This window comes from Tamandua tetradactyla, chromosome 13 (genome assembly GCF_023851605.1).
Source record: "Tamandua tetradactyla isolate mTamTet1 chromosome 13, mTamTet1.pri, whole genome shotgun sequence".
NCBI classification, from domain to species: Eukaryota; Metazoa; Chordata; class Mammalia; order Pilosa; family Myrmecophagidae; genus Tamandua; species Tamandua tetradactyla.
In genome coordinates this window covers 81,188,471-81,207,747 of record NC_135339.1, presented here as the reverse complement: position 1 = coordinate 81,207,747, position 19,277 = coordinate 81,188,471, and the positions used below count along the sequence as shown (strand labels likewise).

Sequence of the window (19,277 nt, the reverse complement as noted above, 5' to 3'; positions counted from 1 at the left end):
TACTTCTGCTTTCCGGGCTGCTCAGCATGGAAGCAGTATAATACATCAAGGACCTAGCGTAGGTCCTGCCCCTAGGTAGATGTGAGGTACATGCTTATTCCTGTTCCTTACCTTTATTCTCCCAGTACACCTTCCTCTGCCCTCTCTTTCCTTATAAAGTATTCTAGAAGCTTGGAAGAAAGCCTAATGGGCTCCCTGGAGGTGGCGTTCATATACTGAAGCAGGATGTGTCCCCCAGTAAAATAATAACTCTCAAGAGTGTCTACTGTAGTATCTGTCTCATTCAATCCTCACACCTACCATTTGGGAGTTCATTATCCCTATATTTCAGATGAGGAAACTGAGGCTCAGAGATCTTAAGTAATTTACCTAAGGTCACCTGTGGTTATTTGAACCTGGCTTGTCTGACTGTAGAGCTTGGGCATTGAACCAACATGGAATAATTTTTGCATTATATTTGTGTTGTATTTGGGGCCTCTTCCTAGCTCCCCTTTGTACTGACACCTCTGAGCTGCAGCCCCTGTCTCCCTGAGGAGTCTTGGGTGCTGCTTGTGCTTACTCCCTTTTCGTTCCTCTCTGCCTTCAATAAGGCAATTGTTGCATTGTATAGTACACTGAATAAATGCAGGAGGGGAAGGGAAGGAAGGGGACAAGCTCAAGGGAGAGACCTACTGGGCCAGTGTCATATAGGGAAGAGAGAAGGCCCCAAGCCCAAGGGGAATGTGGCAGGTGTGGCCTGGAAAGGCTGGCTGGACCACTGTCTGGGGTCCAGTAGGCATGGCAAACTCTGGGTAGTTTGGGAAGCAAGCTCCAGCCCCTTGGAAAGGGGCTGTCAAAATGAAGAAGGATGTTAGGTCCTCAGTTAAGCAAACAGGGGAATCAGAGCTGGACTTCAGGACTGGGGGCAATAGAGGGCTCGGCAGGGAAACTGAGGCAGGAGCTTTGACCTCCATGGTGGGCCAATCCAGGAGGCAATGTGCTGGCTTCTGATCCCCAGGGTGACCAGGCCATATAGCCTGAGGCCCTTGGGCAGTAGGACTTCCTCCCAGCCTAGGGGCCAGCATTACTGAAGCTGCTGAGACACTCATTCTCTGTTATGATGGTCTCAGACTCGGGTGGGTTTGCAGGAGGACATAGGTCTTCAGTTTGGGAAGAAGGAAAGAAAAATCCAGTAAGAAGGGCTGAGGACAGAACCTCTCAGTACCTCATTGCCTGTACAAGTATTTGTATGGACATGTATTTTCATTTCTTTTCCTAAGAAATTTGTATATACGAACTTATTTCTCAAAAGTCCTAAAGTTAGGTACTATCACCCTCCCTAGGGCTCAGAGAAGTTAACTTGTCCAAGGTCACACAACGCGTAAGTGGCGGCACTGAGAGAGGACCCCAGCGCAGAGTGGGCAATGAGGAAGTACTTACGGAATGGGTGACTGCATTAGACACAGGTCCTGCTCTCAAGAGACTCATAATTTGAGTCTCTTGCGGCCAGCTTCTCTCTAATTAATCTGCACAATACTTTCCGGGTTGGAAAAAGGGAGAGGAGAAGGTTGGCTGGAATCTGTTATTAAAAAGTTGGTTCATGCCAACTGTACAGGAGGACACGTTCAGCTGCAGATGAAGCCGCTGGTCCCTAAGTGAGAGAGGAGCCAGCACTGGGGCCTGGAAGATTTGAGAAGTAACAGAAGAGTTCCTCTTTAGAGAGGCAAACAGGAAATCTCCTCTTTCTGTGTTTATATTTTCTGAGTGATGCCGTACGGAGGTGCTGGTCAGCCTTTTCTGTTGCTGACTGTTGCAGAACCACAAGGGACGGTTGGTTCCAGGGTGGGTCTCTGGGGCTGCCCAGGTCACCTGGAACAGCTAAGCGTGGGCAAGGTGAGGGGTTCCAGGCCAGGGACGCAGAGCTCCTCATCAGGCTCTGGGCTAGAAAGGAACAGACTCCAAGAGATGGAGCCCACCTGGGCCCCCAGCAGCCCGGCCCCTGCTGCGTCTTCTACAAAAGCAGTGTCCGAGACTTGGCTCACAGAGCCCCTCTGACCAGCACCTAGTCCACAGTCAGCGATTCAGTGTTTTGGAAAGATGACCTCAACTTTTGCAAATCAATCTTGCAAATCACTCATTCATCAACATGAGTTTCCAGACTCTGAGAATCGAGGCCAGAGCCATCGTTCTTCAAACAACTTTTACCTCCCACTTGAAAACTTTCAGAATTAAATGTAAATCCCCCTCCCCCTGTCTGGTGTTCAGAATTCAGGCCCAGCTCCTGTCTTTGCTTTCAGTTCTTCTGCCCACCTCTCTACCCACACCCCATGTCCCCCGCATTCTAGGTCCCAGCTTCTCTTCCCCCTTCTCTATGGAGCCTGTTCTTCAATCTTTTCTTCCCAATGTTTGCTCATATTGTCCTCCCAGCCTGGATCACCCCCCTGGATCTGTACCTACCTGACCTAGATCAACTCCCACCTCCTCCAGGAAGTCCTCCCAGACCCTCTGGTCACTGGGAATTCTTTCCTCCTGAACCCACCTCTCCTGCTCTCTTATCACTTCTCCCTCACCTGCCATTTCGAGGGTTATTTATGCTTGCCATTTTCTCCCTCAGTAGACCACGAGTTTCGAGTTCCAAGCGCAGGGACTAAATTACACTTGTCTGCCTTTTCCTGAGGCCTGGCATGGATGGCGTGGTACATAGGAGGTGCTCAGTTGGTGAATTGAAATTCTCTAGTGAAAAGAGTTTACCTTTGTGTGGCCCGAGTCCACACACAACCAGGTGCCCTAATGTCCTCAAAGGGATTTTGTTCCTGTACCAAGACACGTCTCCCCTATGGAGAAACTCCCCAGTCCAGTGACCGCCTGGTAAGTAAGCAGCGAGCTGTCAGTAAGGAAGACTCCTGTAGTGACCGCCTTGACTGCTGGGAACTGGGGCCTATGGACGACTAATCTGATCGTACCCATTTGTAGGGTGGCTTCTTGCCTTTCTGCTTTCTTCAGAATTATCCCTAAATTAAATCAATCCTTGCATCTGATTTAAAAAATTCAAACAGTGTAGAAAGATCTGGAAGAAAGAATAAAAGTCTCCCTCCCCTTTCTTGATCCCTAATCTCTCTCCCCAAATGTTCTTATGTATGCAGGGAAAAGGATGTATATATCTGCATATAAATAAATATAAATATATACATATATGTAAATTTAAACAATTAAATTTACATATATGTATATATGTATGTATGTTTGGTAGGGGAGCGTACCAAACACATACAATTCTGCCTGTTGCTTTATTCATTAAGTGGTATATCTTGGAAGTCTTTTACTCTCTCTCTCTTTGCTTTTTGCCTACCTTCCCCACTACAGCGATGTCAGCTCTGAGTGTATTTGTCAGTACATTTCCCAGTGCCCAGCACAGAGTGTCACACAAGTGTCACTCAGTAAATGTTTATGGAATAGCTGCATGCATGTGTAAATGAATGAATAAATTGGCCAAGATTGGAAATGTGAAGGGGTAAAGAAAAAAATTAGGGGAGACCCTCGGTGAGAGTGACCGAGTCCCTTCACCAGGCAGCAACAGGGAGGGGCATCTACTTCTGGTAGAGAAAAGGCTGAGCTGGCACCTGCCCCCATGTGACCTGCAAGAGGATGGAATTAGCTGCTTCCGAACCTCTGTCCTAGGCAGAGACACTTGGTAAATGCAGGAGAAAGACCATGAGTTTACAGGAGCCCAAGGCCTCTCAAACCAGCAAAAGGGAGGCATAAATGGTTAGGCCTGGGGGCAGGTCGCCAGGAATTATCATCATCAGTCAGGAGTCTATGTACCTAATTTTTGGTACAAGTGTTACAGGTTCTCAACTGGATGATCAGATATGCATTTTATACACTGACACCCCCAAAACACCCCAAATAATCTGAACTGCCCCACGGGGGTACCACCTGCCACCCAAGTGCTCACTTTGGCACTCACTATCTTTGTTAAGCAGTGCACATGCAATTGTTTCAAAATTTGATTGCATTTGGCCCCTTTTGCTTTACAAAAAGAAATGGAAATTAGAAGAAGAAGGAAGGGCTAATATCAAAGATAAGCAACAGAGTTCTTCTATACTTAACACCATTGCAACAAATTGGAAATTATTGTCCAAAGTGGCCTATCTTTAGTCTTAGTTAGATGTACATTGATTGGTCTTAGCGGGTTTACTGAAGACTCCTTTGGAAAGGAAAAGAATAACATGAAAGAAAACACTATAAGTATTTGATGGGAATATTAAAATATTTTTTTAGCTCTCTTGGGATCAGGGCAAGTACCAGGTTGTGTGGTTGGTACAAATTTTAAAAAAGTACTTTCCTTCCAGATAAACATAACCCCGCGTGAGGATACACAATTGGACTTCAGTTCTCACTTACCCGTGTGGCCAGGTACATTTGTATAGTGCACAACCTGTACCACTATGCAGTGTTAGTTGGAATGGAGCAACTGCTTATAATATGTATGTCATTTGCTCCCCTTCTATACAGTTAATTTTATACACATTATGTATTAAAGCAGAGGTCTGCCTATATTCAATATCTCTTGCTCATTTACTCTTCCTGGTAAGAAAACTTGTCTCACATTTGAAACATCCCTAGTGAAGTTGAGAATGCAGGACCATTACATCTCATAATGTTCCAAGAAGCTATGAAAAGTTGCCCAGGGTGGGCCGTGGTGGCTCAGCAGGCAGGGTTCTCGCCTGCCATACCAGAAACCCGGGTTTGATTCCCGGTGCCTGCCCATGCGAAAAAACCAAATCATTAAAAAAAAAAAAAAAAAAAAAATTGACCAAAGGACAGTGTTCTACCTCCAATACCAAGATTCATGGTCTCCTCCTTCAGCAATTTTCCAATCCTTCAACTTGTTTCCTTGTTATTTGTATCACTTATTATTCCCTCTACTAGATTGTCAACTCACTGAGAGCAAGAACTGTGTGTCTTATTTGTTTCTTTACTTCCTGCACACAGCACAGAGGCCTGTGGGAGTTTGCTGATTGAGCTTTGAAGGAAAATGAAAAGAATTGCTGGAATAATTGTTATAATGCAGAAGAATTGATGCATTTTCTCTAGCTACTTACACTTCTAGGATTCCAGTGCCTTTGGGGCATAACTGACACTTGGTCAGCTGATTTGCTTCATTTCTTCACCCTTAGAAGCTTGTGGGAAACACTGTGTCGACACAAACAGGGCTTATGGATCACGGAAACTTCTTAGGTATCAGAACTTACTTAAGACTGAATCATGCCTTTTTAAAAGAGATGCATTTTAAAAATTCAAAGCTTCTCTTTAATACAAAAGAGTTTATATAATTTAAGAGTTATTTGTGCATGTATGTATGTGTAGATCACAAAGGGTCTCAAAAAGCACTTTCCTAGTTTTGAATGCCACCACTACTGTAGTATTGGCACCATACACTGAGCTTCCCGTTTTCACAGAGCTAACGTCCTCTGTCCCCCTTAAAAAGCAATAGGTATAAGATGAGCAAAAAATATGGATAAAAATAAATAAAGAATGGGGGGGAAGGGTAAAATAAATAGGGTAGATGGAAATACTAGTGATCAATGAGGGGGTGGGGTAAGGTGTATGGGATGTATGAGTTTTTTCTTTTTATATCTTTTTCTGGAGTGATGCAAATGTTTTAAAAATGATCATGGTGATGAATACACAGCTGTGTGATGATATGTGAGCCACTGATTGTACACCATGTATGGGTTGTCTGTGTTTGAAGATTTTCAATAAAAATATTTTTTAAAAAAAGAGCAGTCAGTATAGTCTACGCTGTGGAAATCAGTGAAAGCCACCTAAATGAGAAAAGGAAGCAGGAGAGTGAGAAAGCTTTCTATGAAAAAAAAAAAAAAAAGAAGGCTTCAGGCATGCTCTGATTTGAGGTTGTTTGCGTGGGAGAAGTCCAAGGCTGGCTGATCAAAAACAGGGGTCTTGAGATGGAAGCAGGGGCAAAATACAGGGAAGCTGGCAGCCACTGACCAAGCAATCTGGGCAGATTGCTGCAGAGGTTGTGGCTTAACTTCCTGGGTCGGTTACTTTAGAGTTGGTGGTTGAGTTTTACTGTCATAGATGGTCTGGCCATTGTCCATTTGTATCTTCAGGTTCTCAACAGCTATCAGAGAAAGGGCCAACTCTCGCACCACCACCTCTACCGCACGTGGACGCATGCCACTCCAGCCTCCCCACCCCAGCCACAGCAGGACGCTGATGTTCCCAGAACAGAGGGTGACTTTCTCACGCTGTGCCTTTGTGCACGCTCTCCCTCTGCCTGAGTGTCCTTCCTGTCACTTTACACCTGTCCATCCAGTTTGGGCTCAGCCTCGCTCCCCCCACCCCCCCGCATCTTTTCCCAAGCAACCCCTCCTCTCATCCTGCTCTACCCCATACAGAATTCATTGTTCCTTCCTCTATGTCCTCCCAACCAATCTGTGTGGACATTTATTAGGAAGACAGTGGATCACATTGCCCTCTCATCTATAGTGACACCACCTTGAAGAAAAGTGTTATGCTTTCTTTGTGCCTAGTATAGGAATTTGCAGATAGTAGGCTCACAATAAAGGTTTTTTTTTTTTTTTGATGAATGGAGGAAGGGAAGGAGGAAGAAAGGGAGGGAAGGGGAGGGGGGAAACAGAGGGAGGAAGCAGAGTTGCCAGATAAAATCTAGGGTACTCAGTTAAAATTGAATTTTGGATTAATACTTTTTTAGTATAAGTACGTCTGAACATTGTATTTTAAGTGGGTTCACAAATATTGCATGGGTCACACGATAAAATTATTTGTTGTTTATCTGAATTTTTTGATTTAACTGGGCATTCTGTGATTTTATTTGATAAATACAGCAGCCCTGGTCATAGAGCCAAGAACCCATTTAAACTTGAAAGTAGTTTGACTCTGAGGCCAAGAAGAAATGTTCCAGTTCTATTCTTCCCTTCCCAGTTAGGTAAGAACTCTGCCCACGGGGCTGGCTAGGCTCTGCTGCCCTCACGCTGACAGGTCAATAAAGCCCCTCATGGCTGGTTCCTTCTTTGAAGAATAGAAACCAGGCTGGTTTCCTCGACCAGAATGCATTGACGAGACCTGGAGAAGAAATATTTAGAAATGGTAGTGGAAAGACAGAGAGAAGAAGGCTTAATGGCCCTTAAAGGGCCGAAATTTGCTTTTCTAAGTCACATTTCCTTTACCCTGGAAAACATGAGTTAATTATGAAACAGAATGAGGAAGTGCTTCTGTACACCCGGAAAGCCGCCTGCACTAAAGCATAACATTCACAAAAGTCCCACATGGTTACTCGAGAGGAAAAAAGAAAGGCTGGTCCACGCTGTTCCTGACTCTTCTTCTGGGCTCCCCTTTATTCTTTATCACTGCGAGGACCAACGACTAGAAGCCCGAAGCCCAGTCCTTGGTCTGGGGAGGGGGATAGCGCTGCCTGGGCCACAAACTGATGCAAAAATGAAGTCTTTCTTTGGTTTCTGTTAAGCAAATGGCCCATCATCCTATGGACTCCAGTTTTACTTCAGACCTGACCCTACTTACCGGATATTTTTCTATCAACTATTCAGTTGCTACTAATATTGACTGTGGACATTGCTTGACATTTTAATACCATGGGCAAAAACTCCTATTTCCTGAGGAGGGAAATCAGGGGTCTCCAAATGGGGTACAACACAATTCACCGGGTCTTGGGAAAACTATTGGAATTTTGGAACTACAATAATATAAAAGGAATAATTATACTTCACTAACATTTTAACATTCAGTTTGTCACTAGTGGGTCCTAGAAGGGTCCTTAATGGTGGGGTGGGGGGCGCAACTCTGGTAGCTTCACCTGTGCACAAGCTCTCAGTGGGATTGGAGGTCTTATGGTTTACATGAGCTTGGATTGTAAGTGGCTTTAAAAATGACATTATCTAATTTTAACTAAACTAATCCTTACAAAATGGAAAAATGCTTTTAATAGATTATTGTAGAAAACTGAGGATTAAAGATAATAGTACAAGTCCCGGTAAGCAACTAGAAATTGGTAGCTCTGACGCTACTATTGTGAGCTCTTTATCAGCTCATTATGAGGTAAAAATGAGATTTGACAAGACAGCCCCTTATCCCACCTCCCCCCACCAAATTTAAATAATCTAGAAGGTCCCTTGAAAGATGAATTTCCATCCACTATGATTGTCGATGAGACTCACCCTTAGTGTATCTGTGCCTTGGGACATTACTTGGTAATAGTAAAAAGCCATCAAAATTAACAAGACATTAAAAATATTCTACTTTTCTTTACCTCATCTATTTAAGTTTTATATTTAATGGTACATGTACACAATATATACATAAAGTGTATATAATGGAGATGCAGAATAAAATAATTTAAGCACTATATATGATCAAAAACATTTGAGAACCATACTGAGGTACATAATAAGTGGGTCCCCTATATTACTTCTCTAATTCTTATCAAATTCCTCTTCCTCTGAAAAGTAGGAATGGGTCAGTGTGGTTGATTGCTGCAGTGAAGTCCCTAATCTGTTCTTGCTTTGTAGTATCCATGCCCTTGACTGGGTCCCTCTCATGTGGACTCTGGGCTCGGCCTTGTGACTTGCTTTGACCAGTGGAACAGTAGCAAATATGCCACCAGAAGAGGTTTGAAAAGTGCTCGTGAGTTGGAGCTGACCTTCTCTGTTCCTGTGGAGAACTTTCTGGCACCAGGTGAAAAGCCCCAGAAGTCCTCCTGGAAGTGGAGAGGCCATGTGCAGAGTGGCCGCAGACCTCCCAGCTAAGACCCTGAACTCATGAGTGAGGCTGTCTTAGACCACTCAGCTCTGGCCAAGATGCCCACACTGGAAGAATTGCCTAGATCATTCACAGAACTGCAAGGAAACAAAATGTTTATTGCCCGAAGCACTAATTTTGGGGGTAGTTTTTGACACACCAAAAGCAAAGAAATACAGTAAGGTAGGGAGATGATGGGATTGTTTACCCACTTTAAATGTGTTGTAGTCTGAGACGGATACTTATCAGATCAGATGACTTTCAACAGTCCTTCCTGCTTTGTTATTTGTCTTCACATTTCCAGAACCTGGAACAGGGCTTAGCACATACTAGATTCTCAAAAACATTTGTTGAGTAAATGAATGAAGAAGATGAATCACACAGTGACCATCTTCTAACTGTATTTGCATGAGTGCCTTTACCTAATCCTACCCCCCAAATATGAGGTGGATGGTATTATCATTATGCCAGTTTAAGATGAGGCAACCAAGACTTAAGGAGTTTAAGTAACTTGCCCAAGATCAGACAACAGGAAACAGCAAAGTAGGGTTGATCCCTCCCGCATGTCTGCCTTTGTGGTACCTGATTAGGTACTATGCAATACCACCAACTCTAGCCACTCGTCCTTCTATACTGCGTGAAATTCTAAGAGACAATTTTCAGAGATGCTCTCTTGCTTAAGTTGCCCTGGGTGCATACACCAGGTCTTCCAAACTTACAACCGTGGTGGGGGTCTGATTTCTTAGCTCTGAGAGCCAGGTTTCTTCTGATGATGGTAGCAAAGCACCTGGTGGGGCTTGCTTACTCAGGAAAAGGTCATCAATGGAGGTTGTTAGGATAGAAGATAATCTGCCCCAGAGCTGGCTGCTTGCCGGATGCCACTACCTGGGAGGGGAGCCAGGGTGCTGCTCCAGTTTGGGCTCAATGAAAACTAATCGACACCAGTTGTGTTCCCTGGGACCCAGGTGTTGTCCATTATGCAAAGGAAGAAAGCCAGCTGGGGTGAGAGCCTGCACCAGGCAGGGCTTCTGCAGCCAATACCTTTCCCTGCTGGCACTCTGTGTGAGGCCATCTGTCTGTCCATCTTGCCCTCCATCCATCCTCAGAAGAGCAGAAAAAGTGCAGATTGGGTTGCCCTGGCAGGAGCTGTGCACAAGCTGCATGGTGGCTACACTCTGACGCAGGTGGGCATGGCAGTTTCCAGGCAAGGGTTATAAAGATAACCAGCACGTGTGCTCAAGGCTTTAGGTGAGATTATGCTTTCACTCCTTGTAGGGGATGATTCTCCCGTTTTCGGTGCTCCCATGTTGTTATTCTCTGTTAACGCATCCTGTTTCTTGTGATTATTTTTTTGTTGTTTCATTTGTTTTATCATCCCCCCCCACTCCCACTGGACTTTAAGTTGCATGAGGGTTGAGGCCTCGTCTGTCTTTTTCTCCCCAGTATCCTCAGCACAATGTCATACAGAATAAAAATTTTTAGGTGAACTCTGATAGTTCGGCATTATTCTTATTTAATAAAACAGAAAAAAGCTAAAGTTGAGAGGTTGAGTAATTTGTTCAAGGTCATACATCTAGTGGATCTCAGAAACCAAATTGTAACTCTGGTTTGACTGACTTTGAAACCTGTGAGGTTTCTCTAAAACATGAGGTGGATTCCACCTGTGGTAGCCAGAGCTGCTTTAAGTAGTGCACATACATTTAAAGAATTGCATCATAGTGCAAAAGTCATTTCTTTCCAATGTTTTCAATTCTGAATATCTCAAAAAAAAGTAATCTTGACAAAGAAAGAGTAGGGCTCAAGTTCAGAGCCAGACTATCAGAGGAGACTATCAGGGTGAAGATTGACTGTGAGAGGCAAAAAACTTATAAAAAGTGGTTGAACAAGATAAAGTATGTTTTTCTTAGATGTAAATGAACCAGAGGCAGACAGCCAGGGCTGGAAAGGTAGTGCCATGCTCACCAAGAACCCAGGCCCCTTCTTCTCTGTTGTTCTGCTACCCTTATGTAGAGTCTGCTTTGTAGTCCAGGATATTTGCTGCAGCTCAAGCCATTATGTCCACCTTCCCCCATCAGGAAAAAAGGGAATATCCTGCTCCTTTCTTCCAGGACCACTTCCTGGAAGTCATATGCAATAATGTGGTTTACATTCCTTTGGCTTGTAGGAAAATGGAAGAAGGAATTGATACTTTTATTCCTAGTGCTGTGCTCACTGGGCTCATTGTACTTGGCAGAGCCTCCAAGCCTGAAAGCTTTGATCAGAAGATCAAGTCGTCCTTGGTTGTTTGACAGGCCATTAGGCTTGACTTGCCTTCTGCCTCTGGCCCAAGGCTGATGAGATCAGAGAGTCACTCTGTCTAGGCCTTGGAGGGAGGGAAGAGAGGGACAATTTCTTCTCCTCTCCAAGGTGGTGTGTGTGTGTAGCAGGGTGCTGCTCCTTTGTTCTTCTCCCCTCCCAACAACCAAGCTTAATGAAGGGGAGAGGTTGCCCTTTGAGGATATCGGGGTGCCTGAAAGGGGAGGAACCTGATACTCCAGTCAGAATCAAACAGTCCTCAGGCTGTGGACACCCCAATTCTGGATGGCTTCACTGGGCAGGGGAGAAGAGGCTGGAGGGAAATGGCAGGGCAGAGAGCAGGCCCCTGTCCATCCACATGTCGCCTGCACACCCACATATGTGAGCTTCCCAGGTGTCCAGAGGATATAGCAGAAAGTGGCTGCCTCTGGGCAAAGCCAACCCAGCAGCAAGAGGCTGGGAGTGTAGCTGCCAGTGGGAGTAGCTCAGTGGTAGTGGAGTAGAATCAGGTCACTCACATCAGGGAACTGGACAAGGGGAAGCCCCCTTGGGTCAGGCAAACTCAGGACTACAGACAAGGCACTGGAATCTGGAAGCTCCCCTCACTGTGGCTAACCCAGACAAGCAGTATCCAACCAGATCAGCAAGCCTCAGCCTTTCCCTGGAATTTCTGACCGCCATCCCCCAGAGACAGATCAAATTCCTACCCATTCCCAGGTCAGGGAGGAGGAAGAGGGGGAGAAAGCAGGCTGCTGGTTTTCTCTTTACATCCCAACCTTTATGGTGAAGGGGTTATCTTGGATCAGATAAGAGATCAGAGTTGTAAAGCAGATGCACTGAGTTTTAATAAGAACTGGGATGCAAAAGCTTTGAAATCCACCAAGGTTAGAACAGGGAGATTCAACAGAGGCTTATTCAGTCCTTTATTCACCAAAACTACCTACCACATAGTAGGTGCTAGGCACTGCCAGCTGCACAGGTCCCTGCCCTTGTCAAGGTGTTGGGGAGACAGATGAACGGTCAGGGAACAGTCAGGGAATGAAAAGTACTGTGAAGGACCAGGAAGGGGATGGAGGGAGACAGCTGCCTCTCAGAGGAGGGGATATCAGAATATTGAGGAAAAGAAGAGAGGAATTTCTGGGACTGTCTAGGGGAAGGCCATCCTAAGCCAGGAGAACAGAATTTTCTCCCTATTTTCCTCCCAGAGTTGGAAGGGACCAAGCCAGCCAGCCTGATGGGGTCTCCCTGTGGGTCTCAAAGCTGGCTGATTATTAGAATCACAGCTTCCCCAGCCCCATCCTGGGATGTTGGTCCAGTGGCATGGGGGAGGGGCCTGGAACCTTCCCCACAGCTCCCCATCCCATTTATATCTCCTGAAGTTTTGAGAACAATTAATTGGCTCAGTGCCTTGAGTGAGCTCCTCGCAAAGCATCTGCTAGGTCAGGGAGAGCATTAGGAGCTGTGTCGGGAACATTCACTGAGTGTCAGGAACTCTACTAGGCACTTGCATTATCTTTAAAAAAAAAAATATATATATATATATATAAAATTCTTGCAAGAATTTTGAGGTACCCATTTTGTGGATGAGGAACCTGAGGCTCAGAAATGGGGAGTCACTAGGACATGAAGCTGCAGCTCTGCCCTCTGCTGAGAGAGAGAACCAGCCATACAAGGCACTCAATTCCGGGTGACAGGTAGGAGTGGACCAGGTGCAATTTAAGATTTCAGAGGAGAGAAGTTGGTGAAGCTGCATATCCAGGAATAAGGGCTGGGATATCTTAAGGGGAGCCAAGCCCAGGAGGAGAGAAGCAGGCAGAAGACATCCTCAGTCCTCATTCCCTGTGCAGAAGGGAGATAAACGGAACCCGGGGGGCCAGAATTTGCCTGGAAGAAAATACCAAACACAGCAAAACCAGAAGCTTTATGTTGAACGTATCTAAGAGTAACTAAATAGATGAAACAGAAAAAGTTCTCTGTATCTTTGTGGCCACTCCATTGACTAGTAACAGAGGAGACACGCTCGCCGTCGCATCCTCTTTGTTATGCCTCTTATACTTTGCAGGGAGGCTCAGAGAGACTCGGCTTTCTGTCTCCAAAGTCAGTGACATCCCCGTAGTTTTAAAATCAACTTCTCCTTTTGTTTGAGCTAGTTTGAGTGGTTTTCTGCTCCCTGCAACTAATATATCTCTGTCTATAGTATAGTAAATGGATTTTGTTTGATAGAGTAAAGTTGAGGTACAGGGGTGGGTCATTCATTTTGAGCTGTACCAAGGAGCTGGAAATTAGGAGATGGAACTTGAGTGATGTATTAGTTAAAATGATGGCAGCTGCTATGATGGGTAAACCCTGAAATCTCAATGGCTTATTGCAATTATTTCTTGCTTACACCATGGTTTGTGGGTATTTTGGGTCAGGCAGCCTTCCAGAGACCCAGGACCCTTCCATCATTGGCTCCTCCCTTCTGGGCAAACTTGGAGTCCTGTGCATCCACCCATCTATGAGCAGAGACTCTGGGGCAGCACTCCTGCCTAAATATGTCAGGGATCACTTCTATTCACTTGCCATTGGTGAGGAAAAATCATCAGTTACATGGTTCCATTGAAAGGAAAGGGAGCTGGGAAATGTAGTCCCTGGCTGGGCAGCTGCTTTCTAGTGATACCTCTATACTCCAAAAGTGGTCACATATCTTTGGTGACCAGCTAAATATCTGTGTTCGCCTTTCTCTACTCCATGAAGAACATAGTCAACTCTTCCCAGGGGAGATAATCCAAAGACCTCTGAGGTCTTTATATTACAGACAAAGCTGTGGCCCTCCAGGTGAAGTGCAGACCTCCCTCTCAAGTTTGGGTGTAACTTCTCTTGCATTGATGCACTCTCCCAACTCCCACAACCAACACACAGAGGTAAAGCAGAAACAGTATGACGATAAACTTGTATTCAGAAAAGGGAAGAATGGATGGCACAGCAAGAGGCACTGACCCATAGCAATTGTGAGATCCTGCTGGGTAGACACAGAGAAGGTCATTATGGGTGGGGCAAGTCCCTCCATTAGACCCCATATCTGATTTCTGGGAGGAGCTCCCTGGTTCATCGTTCTTTATGATCCTGGCACACCTTCTAGATGATTCTTCCTTGATCATTATCTCCTGCATTGTTTTAAGTGGGTGCTGGAGAATTTGGCCTACTTAGAAGCTGTTCAGCTTGCATAAGATGACTTCCTCCTTGTGTAATCTTGGGGGCCCAAGAGTTATTTAATCTCAGTCAGAATCTTAGTATTTTGGGCTCATTTCTTTGGCCATAAAGTGCACTCAAAAGCATAGCAGGCTTCTTACCAGGTACAAAAAAGCACATACTGGATGATTTCATTTATATGATGTTCAAGTATGACACTGGGTTTAGCTACAAATACTTTCTCAAAATGATCTCTTTGATTGGACTCTTACAACTCAAGTCTGCATAGTCATTTTGAGTAGAGGCAGGAATAGGACTCAGGTCTTCAAATTTATAGCTCAGGAAGTTCGTTTTTACACTTGACTCTCTCAAGTAGGAACAGACACAACATTTACCAAATACGGATTTTTCTTTTGGTGCTTCTATTTAGCATATATGAAATACATTTCCAATGTAATTTAATTATAATTAGGTAACCAGAAGGTTGATTATGTTGTAAATTTAGATTAAAGAGCTGTTGTTTTCAATTAGATTTGATTGTAAAGTGCTTTGACACTTTTCCTGGCCTCAGGGAAAGGTCATTATATAAGTTTCCAGGAATGGAGGTGGTAGTAACAGGGCTAAAGGTCCCCAGGGCACCCCCAGTCTGGTGCTCTTGCATCCCAGATTTGGACTTGTTACATGCCCCACTGGTGGCCAGGGCCACCAGGTGTTCCTGGATTCTTTCATCAGGGATGCTTTTGGCTGCAGGTAATGGAGGAAAATGGCTCAAACCTCAAGGGAACTTGAAGTCTAACATAACAAGAAGTATTGGAGTAAGGCAGTTCCAGGGTTCTCTAATTTTGCTTCCAAGTCATTAAGGACCCACACTCTATCTTCCTGCATTGCCAACTTCAGTCTATTGGCTTCTGACCTCAGGCTTGTCCCTAACTTTGCCATTCTCGCAGAAGAAGACATTATTTCTTTGTATCCTTAGGACTCCAACAGACTTTCTCCTCATGATTCATTGGCTAAAAATGCAGCAGAGCCCTGTTCCTAAGCTCATCACTGTCAAGGGTTGGCTTGGACAAATTGAGATTCATCCTGGAGGGACTTTCCTGGAGCCCATAGTGGCCTCATGCCTGTGGGCAATTTAGTAGAAACTGAGGGGACAGGCAGGCCCTGTTGGCTAGGCTAGCAGTAAGTGCATGACTGGAGCCAGTGTAGCCAAGGCCCAGGCAGGTTGGTCCAAACTCATGCTGGGCCTGTGATATGATTGAAGCAGGAATACAGCTGCAAATAATTGCCTCTCCACTCTCCATCTCTGATCTGCCATCCTGCATTACTGAGAGCTCAGCTTTAGCAGTGCTTGTAGGCATTGTTGCCAGTATTAGGCACATTTAGGCAGAGAAAAATAATGGAACAGAGGGTAAATAGAGGATGCTAGAAGATGATGAAGGGGACAAGATGATTAGAAGAGAGAAGTGCATAAGGCTTTGGGAGTGGCCAACCCACCCCCGTTATCACTTGGGAATATAAGAGCTCTGCCTTGGGAAGAAGGTATCACAGAGAAGGGGACAGGCCCTCAGCCCCTTGGGTAATCCTGCCAACAGTCCTCTGAGATAGGTATTATCTGTCAGACGCCTAAGCCCTATCCAGGTTGCCCCCCATCTCAGGTTGCTTCCCAGAGAGACCATCCTTCCACTGGCTACCCCCCGAAGGCTCTTCCAGGGTCCCTTCCTAGCTCCTGGCCAAGCCTGCTTCCCTGTGCTGTCATATGTGGCCCACTTCTGGGCAGGGCAGTGCAAAGGATATATGGAAGGCCTGGAGCAGAACTCCTATGTTAAACTGAAGCTTCTCTTACCTCTGACCTGGGGAATTTCCTTAAGCAAATCGCATAGCCTCAGTTCCTTCATCTGTAAAATCTCTACCTCACAGGGTTCCTTACGAGGGTTAAATGAGAGTCTATAGAAAATATTCACACAGTGCATGAATGTTTGGTAATACTACTGCTGCTGCTGTAGGACAAAGAGCCTTGATCTTTGTCCATGGTATTCTGGCATCCATGGAGGAGCAGGCTAATGCCCGGGCCATCACCACTTCCTCCAGGCACTAGTTTCAGGGGTGGCTCATGCTAAATGGGAAAAGCCCCTGGTGTGGGCCTGGCACAGAGAAAGTCCACAATGACTATTAATTACCTTCCCTGATGTAGAATTATACACCCCCCTCAGTGGCCTTCCCATTTTCTTTCCTCTCAAGTCTCAAAAGCGATGCTTAAACTGCCACCCCGGAGACAGTGTGGTCCAGGAAAGAGGCTTCCATCCTGGGTGCACTGGTTGCACGGACAATCCTCTGACCCCTCATGAAATGCATTCCTCACAGTGTTGGCACAACTGAAGGCATGAAGAGTGAAGAATGGTTCCAAAGGGTAAAAGAGGCTGTCCATTCTCAGAAAACTGAAAAGATGATAAAGTCCTCAGTTATAAGTGTTTTTTGGACACTCTTTGACAAAAGTTCATTGCCTTTCAACTTAATGTTGTTCTTTTATTTTACAACCAAACACATGACTGGCTGAAGTCCAGTGTGTGGCTGAGAGAGACCAGACTCTCAGTACTTCTAATGGTTTCCATCTGTGTCTCAGTCTTAACTTTACAGGCCCCATGCCTTTTATCACTGGTATTAGTTCACTCTATTTTGCATTTTCTACTCATTTTTATAAAACAATATGGCAAAACATGCAATTTTTATTAACATCTACTACAGACCAGATAAAGGCAGGGATAATGCCCAAACAGTCGTTGGCTGACAGGAGGCACAGCTGGGCCAGAACTGGAACTGATCGAGTTCAAGCCATGAAAGGCAATTTGGGGTATGATACATGAAAGTGCTGACTGTGTGTGAAACAAAAGCAAGTTGAGACCCACCAGTGTCTGCTCCTTCTTCATGAATAAGATAGGTGCCGGCTTGTACCCGATGATAAGTGTGGCCTTTAAAAGGCTCCCTGGCCTCCACCCAGGGCTAATCTGTTGAGAGGGTCAGCCCCAAGTTCACAAGGTGCCCTGGCCCAACCACCTGGAGTGCCACTGAGACTTGCCTAGGTTGCCTGGCCATGCAGAACCAGGTGCCTCGTGTTCACTGCTGCCAGCCACTGAGGTGTCCACGGCTCCTGCCAAGGATGGCTGATGGTGGACGGCCAATCCCACATTTCAGTCCCCAGAAGGGTGCCCCCTCCAGGCCGCAGCTGAACTGTGTTAGGCCCAGGTGTCTTCTATCTCTTCTCTTCCATCAGGTTTGGATGTGCTGAACCTTTTGGCACTTTCAGTTCTTATCCTGAGTGCAAAAAGACTTTTGATAGCTTTCTGAATTCTCATCTTCAAATTTTTCTGTAATTCTTACCCCTGATAATCCTTCACCCCTCTCCTCCAGCACAACCATTTTCCGTGTGCCATCATAAGCAGACCCTTTTATGTATTTTTTCCTTCAAATATTTCCTTTAGGTCCTTGCCTTAGCTGCTCTCTGGCTACTGCCTTCCCCTGTGTCCTCTCACGGAGAAACTTTTTTCTCACGCCCTGCATTGCTCAGAGTGGGGGGCGGTGGTGGTGTTCTCTGTCTCCATCACTGCTTCCGTTCCATTCCTCCCCTAGTCTCCGGTGATCTCTGTTCAGGCTGTCACTATTGCAGTTTTTCAGCCCACCCACTCATAAGCAACCATCTCCTGGTCATTCCCTCCCCTCCCCTCTCACTTCTGGATCACCTTTCTCTCTGCCCCAACTCCTGCTGTCATTCTCCTGATGGAACTTCAAAATCCATGTGGCCGGCTCTGCCAGCCCTCTGGCCTCCAACTTCCCTGACCTCATCAGCAGGCCCAATTCTAATACCTGTGGCAAGGGTACAAATGGAGGCTGATCTGTTTGCCCAAATATTTAAATGTTATACATCCAACCAACAAACTAAATAAACATGTCCTGTGCTCCTACTTTGACAGATATACCTTTATATGATGATAAACAAAAAATATGTGTGCAGTTATGGTAAAATAAAAAGATGAATGGATTGAACTATTATTGTGCAGGTCTGGGTGTTGTTTCCAAGGGTTGGCAATATTTGGATAAGTAATGAAATGAAGTCTTATGTAATTCATCAATTATATTTATTCCCTAAAAGTTAATTTTCTTGCCTTCATTTAAGTATATGATTAATTCTGTTGTGATAACCAAGACTTTCACACAATTTGTATTCTATTGAAAGTAAGGAAAAATTAGACAACCTTTCTGGAGATATTGTGATTCTTTCAGGTTGTTTTTCATTAACTTTAAAATGGAGTGAATACGTTCTGCTGAGATAATAGCGATTGGAATTGTCAATTAAATATTTAAAGTCATACTTAGAATGGAAATGAACCATAAATTTACTATATCATGCTCAAAGATTTTGGTTACATGCTCAAAGACTGGGTTACATATGACCAATTATCATTACAAAATTATACAACATATTTTAATTTTTATTTTCTTTTTTTTTTAGGTGCATGGTCTGGGAATCGGACCCAGGTCTCCTGCATGGAAGGCAAGCATTCTACCATTGAACCACCCATGCACCCTATACAACATATTTTAATCTCATAATATAAATTGCTATCACTAATACCATGAGTTTCTCTGTCCCCTAATGCAACATCTAGATCTGAACAATATTTTTAAATATTTCCCTTTCAAATTGTTTAGTGCTGGAATATAATAAAGAAAACTGAAAACAGATGCTATTTAATTTGTTAGACTCTTTCTCCGGTTTATATTACTCTCTAATGGTCAAAAATAGTCTCTATAGAAATTGATTTGGGGAAATTTTTGCATTTGAATAAAATTCATTGTCATGCAAACATTTTTGGTTTCTATTTTTCTTATATCTTTCTTTTAATGCATATTTTACATGCAGTATCTTTTAAGTTAGAAAAACCATTTTCTTTAAAAATTAAAACATAGATATTTAAGCCTTTTTTTTTTTTTTTTTTTGATTTTAGCCTTTTAAAATTAAAATAGAGCAGGGCGGGCCA

At 44.5% G+C, this 19,277-nt stretch overlaps 1 long non-coding RNA gene across 1 annotated transcript in view; it reads left to right on the top strand.

Moving 5' to 3' along the window:
- The window catches only part of LOC143653259 (uncharacterized), a 171,379-nt gene extending 152,350 nt beyond the window's left edge, over positions 1-19,029 (top strand). The window contains exon 4 of the long non-coding RNA XR_013161200.1: positions 18,749-19,029. This is a non-coding gene — a long non-coding RNA (uncharacterized LOC143653259). The remainder of the gene's footprint in view (positions 1-18,748) is intronic.
- The last annotated feature ends 248 nt before the right edge of the window (positions 19,030-19,277 follow it).